This window comes from Rattus norvegicus, chromosome 9 (genome assembly GCF_021556685.1).
Source record: "Rattus norvegicus strain SHRSP/BbbUtx chromosome 9, alternate assembly SHRSP_T2T, whole genome shotgun sequence".
In the NCBI taxonomy this organism is placed as follows: Eukaryota; Metazoa; Chordata; class Mammalia; order Rodentia; family Muridae; genus Rattus; species Rattus norvegicus.
Window position 1 is genome coordinate 107,520,321 of NC_141542.1, and position 15,466 is coordinate 107,535,786.

Consider the following 15,466-nt stretch of genomic DNA (forward strand, 5'->3'; position numbering starts at 1 on the left):
CTGTATTTTTGTAGGCAGAGTTCAATCTTATTCCTTTTTTTAAATTATTACATTTAGAATCTATCTATCTATCTATCTATCTATCTATCTATCTATCTATCTATCTATCTATCTATCATCGATCTAATCTATTGTCTGTCTGTCTGTCTGTCTGTCTGTCTATTGTGAGAATGTGCCACAGCCCATGTGTGGAGGTCAGAGGACAATTTGTGAACGTTCGCTCTCTCCTCTCATCGTGTGGGCTCTGGGGACTGAACTCAGGTTCTCGGTCTTTGTGGAAAGTTCCTTTACCCACTGGGTTATCCACCTCACAAATCCTCAGCCCTGTTTCTCTAGGAAAGCCATCGATTTGGTGGTACCATGCATGCACTCTGGTGTTGAGATGTTTGTGGAAACCCAGCCTCTTGCTGGCCTGAGCGTTGGCCGGATTTTGAGAATCTGGGCAGGGATATCCTCCTGCCCATTCTCAGGAAGCTGCCAGCAGACAAAAGCCACTTATCTTGGCACTGCCCCCCACTTCTCCCTGCACCACCCTAGGCCAAGTGGAACAGAGAGAGAGAGATCCCAAAAGGGTAGGTGGAAACAGAAGAATCAGCCTGAGTCCCGGGTAAGCTATGCTTTGGCTTGATGAGAGAAACTGGATCATTCTACAATACGGACACTGTGTGGTCTTGTAGCCCCTCTGCTCCTGCCAGGAGTGGGCTCCCCTGCATCTGTGGGGCTCTAAGCTACAGACAGATGCACGTCTGTTCACCACACACTGCTCACCGTCACAGGCAACACACGTGTTCTCTTAGGGATGCTCTCTTAGGGATGTTGCTCTGTTTCTCTTTTCAGACGCTCAGGAGAGACACTGCCATGCCAGTCTCTGGTCACAGGTATCTATATACTATCCCTTTCCTCCTGTGACTCCCAAGTGGCTTTCGGAGATGCTCTGTAGATGTCATGGGCCAGGTCAGCACATTTGGGTTTGCAGTGCTCCCTCCTGCTGTGTTCCTGACACTGTCCCCAAAGAAAGGGGCCTGACAGGAAAGCATGCATTCAGTAAGCTTCTCCTTCAGCTACCTGTTCCCGGAGAACTGAGAGCCAAGTCAGACTTCCGGGTGAGTCCCCAAGAGAAACATGGATTCTGTCCCTTTGAGGTCCCATGTTGCATCCGGTAGGGATAGTTACCTGACACATCATAGACAAACACAACCAGAACATTGAAGCCACTGTGGGACTGTCCTCCAGGTCCCCCACAGTGACTATTCATGGTCCCTCTGGCTTCCAGTTTCTCAAGCTGTCCATTCTGAGTGCCACAGGGCAGGTCCCACAGAGTGACTTCCACCTGACCAAAGCTTAGCCTTCTATAATAGGCCAGAAACCATGCCAATCAAAAGTTTAAAACCTGGAGGGAAGTGCTATCCGCTGAAATCTTCAAACGGCTGTGAGGAAAGCTGCCAGGAAGACAGGGCTGTTTCCATCTGTGTCCAACAACATCCCCTCTGGCCTGCTTTACTAGACAAATCATACTGTAATCATATCTATAATCAAATCGGTCCATAATTATACTAGATGGTGACGTAGGCAGTAGAAATACTGGCAAAACTACACATTCACAACAGAAAAGAAAAACCGAGGAAAGTGTGAGCTTTCAATGGTAATACATGAAATTCTACTGTTGGCGACATTATGGTTCATTAGGATCAGCAAATATGATCATCTTCAGAACTGAGGAAGGTGAGGGTGAGCCAGGTCCACCATCTCCGGCCTGGAAGAAAACTCTGCAGTTTGCCTGAGAAGAGTCGGAACGTTTAGAGTTGAAAATATCTCTTTCTGGCTCACTTTCTCCATTATTCAAGCTATCGATCTTCACCCCGCTTTGTGGCGCTGGGGATGGGTGTCAGGGTTGGCGTGCCAGGCAGGCGCTCTACCCTCGAGCTACATCCCAGCTGGCATCCGCCTTGAACCAGCAATTCTGCCTCTAGGGATCCTTCTAAATCAATGACCGCAAACTTCTTCTCAACCTGTGGGTGCTGCTGCCTTGAGGCTCTCACATCAGACATCCTGCATGTGGGATATTTACAGTTCAGAACAGTAGCAAGATTACAGTTAGTAATAATAATCAATTTCAAAACTAGAACGGTTACAACCACGCAGTGCGAAGTCATGCAATGCCCCTCCCCCCCTCATTGTACTATACAAAGTAACAAATCCCTCAGGGTGCAATTCACTGAAGTAGCCTAAAACCAACCAGGTACAGTGAGCCTGGGTCAGGGACAAGCCTGTTTTCTAAATAGCCCACAGATGCCTTGAATCACCTTTGCTCTCTGGGAGCCTGGACACAGAGTAGGCTCTTACAGACGAAGATGCCCACCAGCACCCCTTCCTACAGGAGAGGTCAACCAACCCTCTCTGCCCACCTCCGTGAAACAGTGCTGTCGCCACACTGTTTCAGCCACCACTCCTCAGGGGATGGGTTCTCAGAACTTTCTTGCAACATCCTCGTTGCATCCTACTGAAGTGACCTAGGAAGGTAGCTCATTGGTGGGGCGCTGGTCCAGCGCGCTGCAGGCCTTGGATTTAAGCCCAGGCTCTACAACAAAAACTAGAAAGTGGCCTTTTGAGGGATATTGTCATGCCTTCCTCAATCCATGGGTGACCCCTGTCCCCGTCCTCACACAGTGACTGTTGGGTTAATCTGGGGCACTCCTCTGCAGTGTGCGAGCTAGGGTGCTTTAGGTCAGTAGTGTAGCTCACAAGCTCCTCTTGACCACAGGTTTGCGGTTATGACTATGAGGCTATGTCTTGAGCTCCATCTGCCAGGGCCACCTGCCCTGATGTCCTTGACCGGTTGGTTGCTCAGCTTTAGGGCAGAGATCCCCACGTGCTTGTCTTCCCACTGACAGACCCCCTACAAGACTCTGCTTCCTCTCTGTGCTCTCTGCTCCTCTGGGGTGCCATTTGAGAGGACACTAACCACTGGCTGCTGCAGAATCGTGGAAGCAAGCAGAAAACAAAACGAAGAAGCAAAAACATCTAAGCGAATTCATTGACCGCTCCCCTGGGCCATGCTGAGAAGAGCCATTTAAAGCCACCTCAGTCCTGGGAGCAGGAAGGAAGCCACTCACCTGCAGGTGTTTGTATCGAGCTTCTGTAGGATTTAAAAGTCACTCCCTCAGCACCGTGGTCCCAGCTGATGCTGCGGGTGGTACACGCTTAGGACCTGGGAGGGTTGGTGACTCCATATGGACTTAGCTCCTACCTAAGTCCCCTGCACATCCCGTCTCCTGGGACCTGCTCTTGCAGCCCCTCCATGGAAGGAGCCACCAGCTGGGCCTCTCCAGGGCTGGAGAGCAACCAGGCTCTGAATCTTGTGTCTCCTTTTGGAGTCCCCAGTCGTAATCTAATTTCTGTTATTCTTGTTTTCTTTCACACATTTGACGCATACTTCTGGCAAATTCTAGGACCACACTTGCCAGATGACCAAATCTCTTTCGGACTAATGACTGACATTTTTGTGAGTTTCCATCATCTAGGCGGGAAGTGACCAGAGGTGAGGGGCGAGCTCCCCCACACTCAGATTCCCTCTGTAGCACTCGCCACCATAAATATGTCACACTCTCACAGGCCTGCACCTTAGTCCTTGATTCAAAACCATGGATTCCTTTTGTAGAGATCTCAAGGAAGCAAGAAGTTAATGGCTGGGGTCAGTCCCCTGCAGGGGCCTCCTCCATGAATCAGAGCCCTGGGAGCAGGGTGACTCAGAGCCTAGCTTGTGTCTCCTGGCTCTGTGAATAAACAAAGCAGGAAAGTCTGACTGATCCCTGGGGTGCAGGGTGGGAGGTGACTCCCAGCTCTAAGGACGCCCCACCCAGCTCAAAAGTCAGGTCAGCCTGAGGAAGGGAAGATCAGGGAGAGGAGGTTGGACCTCACCAGAGCAAAAGTGGAACAATGGAGAGACAGACCAGTGGGTACTCAGGGAGCTGCTGTCCGGTGGGAGGTCTCCTGTTGGGAGGCTTAGAGTACTCTAAGGATAAACACTACAGACACCTGCTCTGGGGGCGCCATGCCTGGGTTACTTAGACACATGACCCACCGCCATCTTCCCACTCCACCCCTCCCGCGACATTCCAGGCTTCGTACCCTGACCCTGGGTAACACTGATTGTCTGTCCCCTTCCCTGAGCATTGAGTAACCGAGTACCATGGAGGTGGGATCCTCTTCCTGTCATCTCCCTCCAAAGGATCCTCGATATGGAATTTGGGGTGGGGTGGGGACTTTGGTCAGGCAAGATCGGAGGTTCCAGGATTCTCCAAGCATAAAAGGCTCAGAGGATCTAGCTGGAAGGTGGCCGGGAGTCCCTTTTCTTCTGTTGTTTCTGGGGACACAGACATCATTGCCCTGCAAAGACAGATGGCCAGAGAGGGTGTAATAGGCTCAGATGGTTCCCACCATTCTATCACGTTTATCCTCAAAAAGACCCACTTCACAGGCAGGGAAACTGAGGTCCCCAGAGACTAGATAGCAACGGGCGCAGGCTAGGAAGCGAACCCAGGTAGTCTGCTTTTAGCTGATGGCCTACAACTTCCAGTTCCCCTTATAAAGTACATCCCAGTTCCAAGTGAAATATGCTTTTGCAAATGTGAGGCAGCCATCCATCCCAGCTGCTATGTGAACTCCCTAAGGGTGACAGCCCACCTGGGCCACAGCCAGGCACTTGCTGGCATTTTCTATACTCTTGTTAGCCGCTCTCAGGTGGCCCAGTGTGCTCACTGACAGGAGGGGATGGAGCATGCGTCTCGGAACTGGTGTCAGCGGCCACAAGACCTACCCCCAAGACTGCAGATTGGGCCTTTCCACCCAGCAGGGGTCAGGGAAGAGCCAAGCACAGTACCCAGTGTATGCTGTTGGGGGGCTTGTCTTCCTACTGTGGCATCAGGAGTCAGATCTCTCTCCTGCCAGGAGCCTCCCTGATACCCTCAGTGGCAAACCGCCCTTCCATGTGTAGTAAGAAGTAACAAATCTTGTCTCCCTGACAAGAATCACTTCCCGCTGCTGTCCTGTGTTGAATTTGCTTCTCACTGTTATGACAGAAGCAGCTTCGGGGAGGGTTTCTTTTGGGCTGCCAGAGGCTGCAGACCATCATGGAGGGGAAGGCGCGGCAGCAGGAGCAGGAGGCAGCTGGCCGCATGGCATCCACAGTCAGGAAGCAGAGAGATGAATGCTGATGTCCACCTCTCCTTCTCCTTCTTACTCAGCCCAGGACCCCTCCCCATCCAAAGAATACTGCCTCCCACACTTAGGAGATGTCTTCAGTGCTCAGTGGAAACTTTCTGGAAAAGTCTTTACAAAGAGGTGTGTCTCCTAGGTGATTCTAAATCCAATCAAATCGATGAGAAAGATGTCAAATGTGATCAAAATGCCCCTCCCGTTATGCAACATTTGCAGTTCCCCTGCCTCGTGGTGCCCAGCGGGGACTGGTGGCCTTCTTCCTGACCCTCCCTGGTTCTTCTTCACGTGGTCTACCTGTCCATGCTAGAGTGACAGGGGCTGTGTCCTACCGAGCATTTGGCATTGCCTTCCAAGTGTTGATTCCTTTACCCTGGTTCTCATCCACTGTCCAGCAGTTTGGCTGGCCTTGCCCCCATCTTGCTTCTGCTCCGAATTGAGCATGCCCTCTTCATATCATGCCCAGTGCCCATGAGAATACAGTGTCAGGGACCCAGATGATGGTCCCTAAAGCATGGCACTCCCACAGTCTGTGACTCTGCTCTGCTGCACTTAGAGCACCCCTCTAATCCTCAGCAACTGCTTCCATTGTCCACCGTCGGGGTCATCCCTGTTGACACCTGTCAACACCTAAACTCCCTGTCCCAGAACACCCTCTAGTGATGGTCTGCAGCTATGACATCCCGTGCACCTCTGTCATAGTCATTTGTGAGCCCACATCTGGCTGCCTTCCCCCAGCCCGGTGGTGAGTGATACCTGGACAGGAGAGCACCTGAGGCATGACTGCATGCACAGAGGAGGTAGCCGGACATGTGTGCGCTCATGTGAAGCTTCACCACAGGCCAAGTGCTGAGAATTAGAAACTGGTAAGGCAGTGCCACCCTCATCAGGGTCAGCCGAGGGTGGTTGGGAGGGGAAGTATCCCACAGAAAGTCAAGGTAGCTTTGGATGTAGTTCAGTGCCAAGCAGGAGGACGAGCAAAGCCACATGAGATGGACCAGAGGTAAAGATCAGCAGCAGGCAGTGTCAGAGACTCGGTCTGGAGGAGGCTCAGCACACAAGCAAAGGGCAGATGAAGTCAAAGCAAAGTTCCCATAAAAACTGCAGTCTGAGAAGATAGTAGCAGTACCCAGTCACCTCCCGGTTGTGTGATGACCACTGAAGACTCAGTCTTGGCCGCACCAGCCCCAGGAGTCTGGGTGTGCTGGCCCAGCTGCAGCTTCCGGCACCTGGTTCTTGGTGCCTTGGGGGAAAGGCCCTGGGAACTCATCAAGTACAACAGTCTAAGACAGAGCCCAGGCAGGAATTGATGTCAGAGGCCCCAGCTTCTACCTGCTCTCCCGGGATTGCTGTCCTACAGTCGTACACCCTGGGCTTCATCCACTCCACGGTCAGGCAGGATTTGACAAGGAACACCCTCAAGTCTGCTTGTGAAGTCCAGAAGCTTGATGGGGAGCCACTGCGGAGCAAGAGGTTCAGCCTACTACACTCAGGGGTCTAAGACCACCACAGCCACACCAGACACTGGTCCCCTTCCAAGCTACCTCCCAAATGACATTTGCAGGGGCTTGGAGGAGAAAGGTAAGCATCCAGGCAACCCTGGGTGACTGCGTCCGTGTCAAGCTACGTTCTCCGCACAGCCTTTGCTGATGTCAAGCCCTAGAACAGTGTACGATAGACTGAGTTCCAAGATGCAAAAGACAGGTCTCCAAGGGGTCAGTGGGCACTGGGTGTCCAGTGCCAAAAACAAGGAGAGAATCAATCATTCTGTGTCCCCTAAGGTGGTGGCAAGGCTGGTGTTACCATAGTGTTTGTAGGACAAAGGAGGAGGAAGTTTGATGGCTTAGCCTGGCAGAGTGACCTGGGCTGGGGACCCTAGTGGGTTTAGCATTCTGAGTGCAGGCAAATGGAGACTTAAGGAACGGTGAAATGGCAGACTGCTAGCAGCCACACATGGCAAGCAAATGGTTGAAGTGCTCCCTTGCAAAAGATGAGTCTGGGGAGGACTCAACAGATAGATGACTCCAACAAAGCCACACTTACGGTAAGCACAAAGACTGGTCTGCACAGGGTGGGAATTGACTCTGAGTAAAGTGAGGAGCAGTTTCAGTGAAGGAAAAGGGACTGGTCCAGGCTGCTGCTGTGACTTCGCACTGCTGGCGAAACAGAGGCTTGCATTGTCTCAGAGAGCAATCTGGGCTCTTGGTAAGACTCACAGGAGGCAGCAGTAAGGACAAACACAGACAGCCTTGGTTCCACGAAGTCTTAAAAGTTCTGTGCATCGAAAGACTCAAAAACAGTAGAAAGGCCAGACTTGGAATGGGAAGAAATGCTCATAGACCATAAATCTGATTGACAGTTAGTACCCAAGGGGCTGGAGAGACGACTCGAGTTTCTCAGTCCTCAGCACCCACAAACAAAGCTGAGGAAAGTATGGGGGGCATCTACAAACCCAGAACTGTGGAGCGGACACAGACCTCACAGCTGAGACAATGAATTTCTGTGGGAGGTTGAGTCTCAATTGAAAAGATGGGAAACAACAGAGGAACACACCTGAAACTTCTGGCTTCCAAATTGGTGAACGAACACACACACACACACACACACACACACACACACACACACACACACACACACACACGTTAATATCCAGAATATATAAATCCAAAGATTCAACAACTAAAATGACCAGAAAGTTTGGATAGACATTTCTCCAAAGTGAAAGAAATGACCAGGAAGCCCATGAGTTGTTCCACACCATGGCTGACCTTCAGAGATACATAAATGCCAATCACTGTGAGATTCCACCTCACCCCCCCCACCAGAAGGAAGCTTCTAGCAAAGGCAAACAGAATTAAACAATAACAAGTATCTAAGAGATGTCTTGGTCATGGAGGAGCCTCTTCAGTTACCCAGAAAAGGAGCATCCTGACAAGGCTGTCACTGTAGACAGACCCTGTGGGCAGGAGGAATGGATGGACGAGTATAGACCAGCATCCAGGGGCAGGTCATCCAACTATGGCAGGAATGGCTCCAAAGCCTTCAGTCACCGATGTCCAGACATAAGGCAACACATCTCCGATACTCTCTTCCTTGATGTTCTTGGCTGTTACAAGAGGATAGGGCAGATTAACTTGGCTGTTTCAATATCCCACAATGTGGGAGTTGGGAGGAATGGTGCTCACGACATTCAGACGACCACAGAAAGTGTAGATGGTGCCGCTGACAGGGTTGAGATGGCAGATGGCAGTGAACCTGTCCCCAGGCTGTTGCTGGGGACAGTAACATCAAATGAACAGCACAGACCTCAGCTTCCATGAGGGAACTGAGATCCAGGTCTTCACAGTCCTCCATCTCTGACATTAGGCTCGAGAACCATTTCGGTTAGCATATACCTCAAGGTCCACCTAGGTTTCGGCTATGCCAGGATCTCATTTTTAAAGGCTAAGTCATATTTCATTGTAAAGCATTATGCATAGTCACTGGTCTGTGAATGAACCCTTGCCTGCTTCCCACTTCTCAAAGTCATAAGGGCCCAGAGCCTGAGACTCCATTAGTAGGACCAGCCATTCTAAACTTTCCCAGTGTGTACTCAGGCCGTGAGCCCATGGCATGAAGATTTCCGTAGATGGAGCCAGCATCGGTCACCTGTCTAGCTAACTATCCAACTGTTGGAAGTTTTGTGGGGATATGCTGGGACCCCACATCAGCTCCCTGAGTATGCCTGTCCTTTTCATCCTCGGATAGAGAGAGGTCAGATTTCAGCACAGAGCACACACAGTACCAGGTGGATGCAGAGACTCAGCCTTCCCTCTTGAAGATCAGTAGCTTGCTTCAGGTTAGAAATTGCTAGAAGACCTGACACGCATAGGGTCACTATCCTGACCCACCAAACCCCCACACTATTTTGGCTCCAGCCCTGGCCTACAGCGTAGACCATGGCCTAGAACATCGTTTCCCCGGGCTGAGGTTCAGATGGTGAAAGAAATGACCTTGGCTTGGGCTAACAACTGACCCAGGAACACTGGAGAGACTCTTCTAAGGATGGGATGCCAAAAAGTTAGAGAGGGCATGAAGATGGTCAAGGCCTGTTGCTGAGACCCTGATCATGAGTACCTGCTTCCCCGTTACCCTGGCAGAGACATTTCTGTGTTTTTAATTAAAAAACACCCAGGTAAGTTTGCCACCCTTACGGTGTTTCGGTGTGCGGTTCAGCGGCACCGACTACACTCATGCTGGGTTTTAGGTGCGTGGCTCCTTGGCACTGACCTAGCTTGCACTGTTTGCTTGGTGAGTAATCCCAATCACACACCGTTAGAGCCGTCAGAGCCACCCCCTCTGCAGCCTCATCTCCAAGCTTGGACTTAACGCTCATGAAGCACTAACTCCCCATCTCCTGCCATGGCTCTTGGTACCATTCTACTTCCGGCCTCTGGGGACCTCATATGACAGGAACCCCAACGTATTTGTCACATGGGACTAGCTTATTTTGGTTAGCATATGACTCGAGGTCCATCTAGGTTACAGCTATGCCAAGATTTCATTTTCTAAGGCTAAATGATATTTCGTGTTATAGGGCATTAGGTATAGTTACTGGTCTGTGAATGGACACTTGCCAGCTTCCTATGTTTGACTTTCATGAATAAATACTGTGGCTGTCAGCACACTATACTCTTCTGTCATGCTTCTTGATGTCCACAAAGCTTGCTGTATCACATGATGATCCAGGTAGGTGAGGCAGCTGGGGCCCCGTAGCACTGAACTCCCTGACTTATTCTCCGGATGTGAGTGGACCCTCACACCTACTTTCTGGGTTCCACATCTCTCTGCCACACCTGTCCCCTCCCTGTGACCTGCTGTCCTTACATAGACTCTGTTCATAACTTCCCAGAGAAGCTTAAATGAAGTCCACAGGGAAGGCACTGGCCGAAGGACAGAGAACCACAGCACATCCCAGCCTGAGTGGATTCACAGTGTTCTTGTTGCTAGAAGGCTCCAGCAATAGTGGAGAAGCTATGAAAGACCTTTGTTGGCATCCCCTCCTTTGAAATGGTTTGATTTAAACAGGGCAGACCAGGGAGGGAGACAGGACATCTGGGGTCTGTCACTCTCCTGGGCCACAGAGGACTCAGTTCTATTTTTCTTCACTGGGTTGAAACATGGTAGCCAGCAGTCCCTCAAAAAGCCCTGAGGACAGGAGTGGGGAGCTCAGCGGAAGAGAAGGGTACCTCAGGACCCCTCTGACTATACTGCCTACTGGGATAGAAGAGCCCAGCCATTTCCCCACTGGATAAAGGTAGCCTCAGCCAAGAGATGAAAGAGGAAATATGGAAAACTCTGATGCTGACCAACATTTCCATAGAGGGTCCCTGTGGCTGTGTGCTCCATGTGGCTGGAAACTGTGGGATCTCACACCATCTGTAAGGGCTGGGCTCCCAGCGGCTGCAACACTGCGAATTCCTGGTGATATAGGAGCCAAAGGCACTTTGTGAACTTCTACTCCCTCACCAGGGGACACCGTGAGTCAGGCCACGCAAATTCCCATGATGTCAGCCACTCTGCTTAAGCTTCCGGGACTCCTAGGTCCCTGTGCCTTTCTCCCTCTGTCCCCAAGTAGCAAAGCATAAATAAACAGATGGAAAGTTACCTCACAGATCCCTGGCAAAGCCCTCTGGCCTTGCACAGCCCTGGCTGGGTGAAAGTTTACTTTAGAAGATTCTGATGCAATAGAAAAAAGACAAGACAAAGGAGGTGGCTGCTCGTGGGCTCTAGCACTTTGTCTGTTGGGGCTTGGAGGGAAATGGAGGCAGGAAGGGCCCAGGCTCCAGGTCAGAGTTCAAATCTCCAGCCCCGTAACTGGCTATGGCGACAGAGGTTCTGGGAAGAAAGAAACCTAGTGGGCATCTGTGCCCCTTACAAACTACTGTTACTGACAAGAAGCTCACTACTAGGAGACACAGCCAGATGTGTTCTCTTGTAACCCCAGCAGGAATGCTGAAGTGAGTGTTAAGAGGCTGGGGAGCTGGCTCAGCTGGTAGTGTTTGCTGCAGGAACACAAGGACCCAGGTTCAACCCCTTGAATGCATGCATAAAAGTTGGGCGGCACAGTGAAAGTGTTTTCAGGTGAAAGTGTTTTCAATCCCGGCACTGTGGAGGCAGAGGCAGGAGGATCCCTGAGGCTAGAAAGTCAATCAGTATACCTAACTGAGAGATTCAGGGAGGGATCCCATTTCAAAAGAAGGTAGAGAGCAACTGAAGAAAGTACGTTGATCCACTCTACTTACATACATGTGTACACACAACTACATGCATATGTGCACTGCCACCAAATCAATACGTACATGAAGTTCAAGGCTAGCCTTGATTACATAATAGGGTTCAGGTCAGCATCAGAAACCCAGTGAGTGCAGTGGCGAAGAGCACTGGTTGCTCTCGCAGAGGATTGAAGTTCTATTCTCTGCACCCATGCAGGGCAGCTCCCAGTCACCTGCGACACCGGCTCCAGGGACTCCGACGCCATCTACTGGCCTCTATGGGTACTTAGACCCACATGCACACAGGCATACAATTAAAAAATAAAACATTTTACATTACACACACACACACACACACACACACACACACACACACACACACACACACACATACGTACCATGCATGAAGCCTGAGCAGATGGTGAGCAGGAGCTCCATGGGTGGTGGAGGCATCTATCTGGGAGAGCCTGTGTCTGGGTCTGGATCCCTTTTCCCCAGGTCCTGCTATTAGGAAGGACCGGGTTTCAGCAGCATTGCACAGACAAAGACCTTTCCTGCGACATAGCAACAGGACAGAAACTACATCAGGAGAAAGAAAAGCCTGTGAACCCACAAGAGCCTTCACTTCAGCTCCTCCCAAGGCCAGTGAGGGACCTGACAGAAGCAAAAAAAAAAAAAAAAAAAAAACCGAACTTCCCCAGAAACTTAAATTCTAGGTCATTTGCAAGAAATTTTTCTTGCAATGTAATATAATGCAACGTAATGTACTAATAATCTTTCTAAAGAATGTATCATCCAGGGAACTAGGAGGGGTTCTGGATGGGACATAAAGGTAGTTTAACATTGATATATTTACTAAGTTTGTAACACAGTTTGGCAAAATGTGCTAAAGAGCACATCTGATGAAGTCATGGTTTTTGATCGTTTGTGTCAATCATCACTCCCTTAGTCAGAAAAGAGAGTAAGGGTGGTGGACTCAGCCGCTCTGTGTGGCAACAATGTTTCTGGAGCAGTCTCGCTGCTACTTGAAACCTCATGCCTTCTAACAGGAGTATCTTCCTGATGCTGGGAGCAGCTCTGTTTGAGTCAGCAGGGGTGTCTGGCAAGACTGTTTTTGTCTTTTAAAGTAATTCCACGGGGGATGGTAAGGGAGAAAGAGAATCAACAAAGCACACTTCATTCAAAAAATGCCACAGTGGTTTCTAAGACTGTGCATGCTAGTCTGAAAAATAATAAGATAGAGTAGTTCCAGGGGAACTAAAAACTGACGGGAGTCCTGAAGGCAAACAGAGGAAGACAAATAGTAGACGATAAATAAATATTTGTAGATGATACAGTTGTCTTTCAGGAGCCCTGCTCCCCACCGGGTCACCCGCACAAGTGTTACTCAGAATCAGCTGTGATGGAGCTCAGCTCTTACCAAGGACAGAGGTCAACACTCTGTGAGGTACCAATAGCCAAGCGCTGTTGTTTCTCTTGTCAGCCAGAAAGATGCCAGCTCCAGAAATGAAGACTGGGGCTAGCAAGGGAGATGGTTCAGCCGGTAAATAGTGCTTGCCTTGTAAGCAGGACACCCTGAGTTCAGAGCCCCCCAGAACTCACTTTAAAATAAAAGAAACCAAGCATGGTGGTGGTGGTGGTGGTGGTGGTGGTGGTGGTGGTGGTGTGTGTGTGTGTGTGGTGTATGTGTGTATATGTGTGTGTATGGTGTGTGTGTGTGTCATGTGTATGTGTGATGTGTATGTGTGGTGTGTATGTGTATGTGTGGTATGTGTGTATGTGTGTGTGCACACACATGTATGCGTGCGCTTGCACCAAAACTGAAGACAGGAGACAGGAGAGAGGAGACAGGAGACAGGTAGATCTAGGGATTGCTGGCCAGTCAGCCTAGCCTACTTGTTGAGCCCTGGGCCTGTAAGAGATCCTCTCTCTCAAAAAAAAAAAGAAAAGAAAAGAAAAAAGAAAAAAGAAAAAGAAAGAAAGAAAAAGGTAGGTGGTGCCTGAGGAAAGATGCCTGAGATTATCCTTTGACTTTTACACACACACACACACCAATACAACACAGAAGAAACCTTAGATGCTATCTTGTATCTGCCTGATGAGGGATGGGGCAGGTTTCTCTACAAAGCAGTCTCAGCTGGGGAGTACAGCAGAACTTGGCTTTGAACGGTCAGGTCTGCTTACAACGGGGATGTGTGGAAACGAGGAACTGAGCATTTCTTTACCAAATCACAGAGGTAAGAATTTCAAAGCTGCAAGGCTAGGCTCAGGCAGCTGTGAGAGTCAGGACAACAGAGGTAGCAAGATTTATGCAGACAAACAACGAGGGGTCTCTCACTGTTGATGCTATTTCCGAGGTATGGTGTAAAACATCTGAGTGCACGCTGGGAGACACTGGAAAATGGATAGCATGAGCCATGGAGTCCTCAGGCGAAAGCTAATACTCGCCATGGGCAGGCTTAGGGTGAAAGGGACAGGGCAAACCCCTGGGTAGAAAGAGATGTGTTATTCCCAGTATGGTGGGCTGGTACTCAGCAGACAGAATGGTAAGGACAGCCAGGGTGGTTAGTAAGCTCTGTGTTGGGTGCCTTTCCCTCCCTCCAGACCTTTCCTAGCCTCTGCCTCAGCTCTTCAGCATGAGTGGGCCACCATGCACTCTGTCAGGGCTCACCTTACCATGCACAATTAGCCTCACACTGTACCTTCCTTACAAACCCCTCAGCCTCAGTTCAACAGCAGCCAGTCCCTCAGAGCATCCCGAAAAACATAAGCAGACAGCCTCCACCCACCCATCCGGGGTGGGGGCCTCAGGACTTCTTAAGGCCATGGGAATCCATGGACCTGCTCGGTGTGCAGAGGTCTGGTGATTGTCAGAGCTCAGCTGGGAGGGATCTGGGTCAGCTCCTGCCCCTTGGCTCTGAAGTAACAAGTAGCTGCAGGGGCCCAATCTTTTCCCCAGGTGCTCTCCACTCTGCTCCACAGTCTGCTCCGTTAGGAGATGCCACACAAGGTGCATGCTCCCAAAAGCAGTAGCGGCTACACAGAGGCAAGTCTCAAACAGTCTCTGGGAGCTCCCTGTGACCACTGGGACAAATGTAGTGGAGACAGGAGGATGCAGGCCTCATGGTGGGAGTCGTCTGTGCACGTCTCTTTATAGCAGGCCACCTTCTGGAGCCGACTGCCTTCGAATGTTTTAAGTGTTAATGTTGCAGACAGCAGAGAGGATGGGTGGGTTGAATGTAGGAGCATGTGACCTCACTAAAACACCCGAGTCATAAAACGTGAAGTCATAATGCAGAAAGGGTCTCCTGTGTGTTCTGCATGTGTTGCTTGAAGCAGATTCCTGAGTGACCCCTCCTGTGATAACACAGCCTATCTGGCTCCCTCCGCTCGCCGAGGTCTGATCTTGCCTTACCTGGTTTGAGCTTCTTAAAGGTGTGGAGTTGGCCGTGTCTTGGTAAATTTAGTTATTAAAGAACTTGACAATGTATTCTCCATTAGTGAGGCATTGTCTCGGCCCATTCTCCCAAGAATGGGTATCCTCGACTCTCAGAATATATGATAAGCCTAACCCATGTGTGCCTTCCCTGCCGGACGGGCTGCTCCAGTACCTTAGACATCCCTCCCTCCCTCTGCCCTGTGGTCCTTAATCTACACCAATGCGCCACCTGAAAACCGTATCCATGAAGACCAGGAGCCCATTTAGTGCTGGTGTGCAAGTACAGCCCTGGGAAGCTGGTCTGTCAGCACTCACAGGAGGCTCCCTGAAAGTGCACAAGGGGGGAGATTGTTCTGGTGCAGATGGGGTACGGGAGGGCTTGCTAAGGGGGATGAATAGATAGTTTATGAAGAGCTTGCTACAGCAGAGTAAAGAGAGTCTGGGATGAACAGGGACCACTAGGTGGTCTGATTCAACGCTGGCAAGAGAGGGTTCTCTTGAAAGGCTGCAAGCTGTGTGTGTGCAGACAGGGGGCCTCAGAGACAACCCTAGGCCACTG

At 50.4% G+C, this 15,466-nt stretch overlaps 1 protein-coding gene and 1 long non-coding RNA gene across 3 annotated transcripts in view; one reads left to right on the plus strand and one right to left on the minus strand.

The window, feature by feature from the left end:
* Twist2 (twist family bHLH transcription factor 2) overlaps nucleotides 1-15,466 on the plus strand; it is a 44,444-nt gene that overhangs the window by 10,933 nt on the left and 18,045 nt on the right.
* Nucleotides 1,526-14,685, minus strand: LOC148003850 (uncharacterized). Of its 2 annotated transcripts, none has more exons than XR_015629248.1 (4): nucleotides 14,310-14,685; nucleotides 11,867-12,022; nucleotides 4,189-4,386; nucleotides 1,526-2,049 (listed from the first exon to the last, which is right to left on the minus strand). It is a non-coding gene; the product is annotated as an uncharacterized LOC148003850 (long non-coding RNA). The 2 variants fall into 2 exon arrangements; XR_015629247.1 differs by having other exon boundaries at nucleotides 14,258-14,683.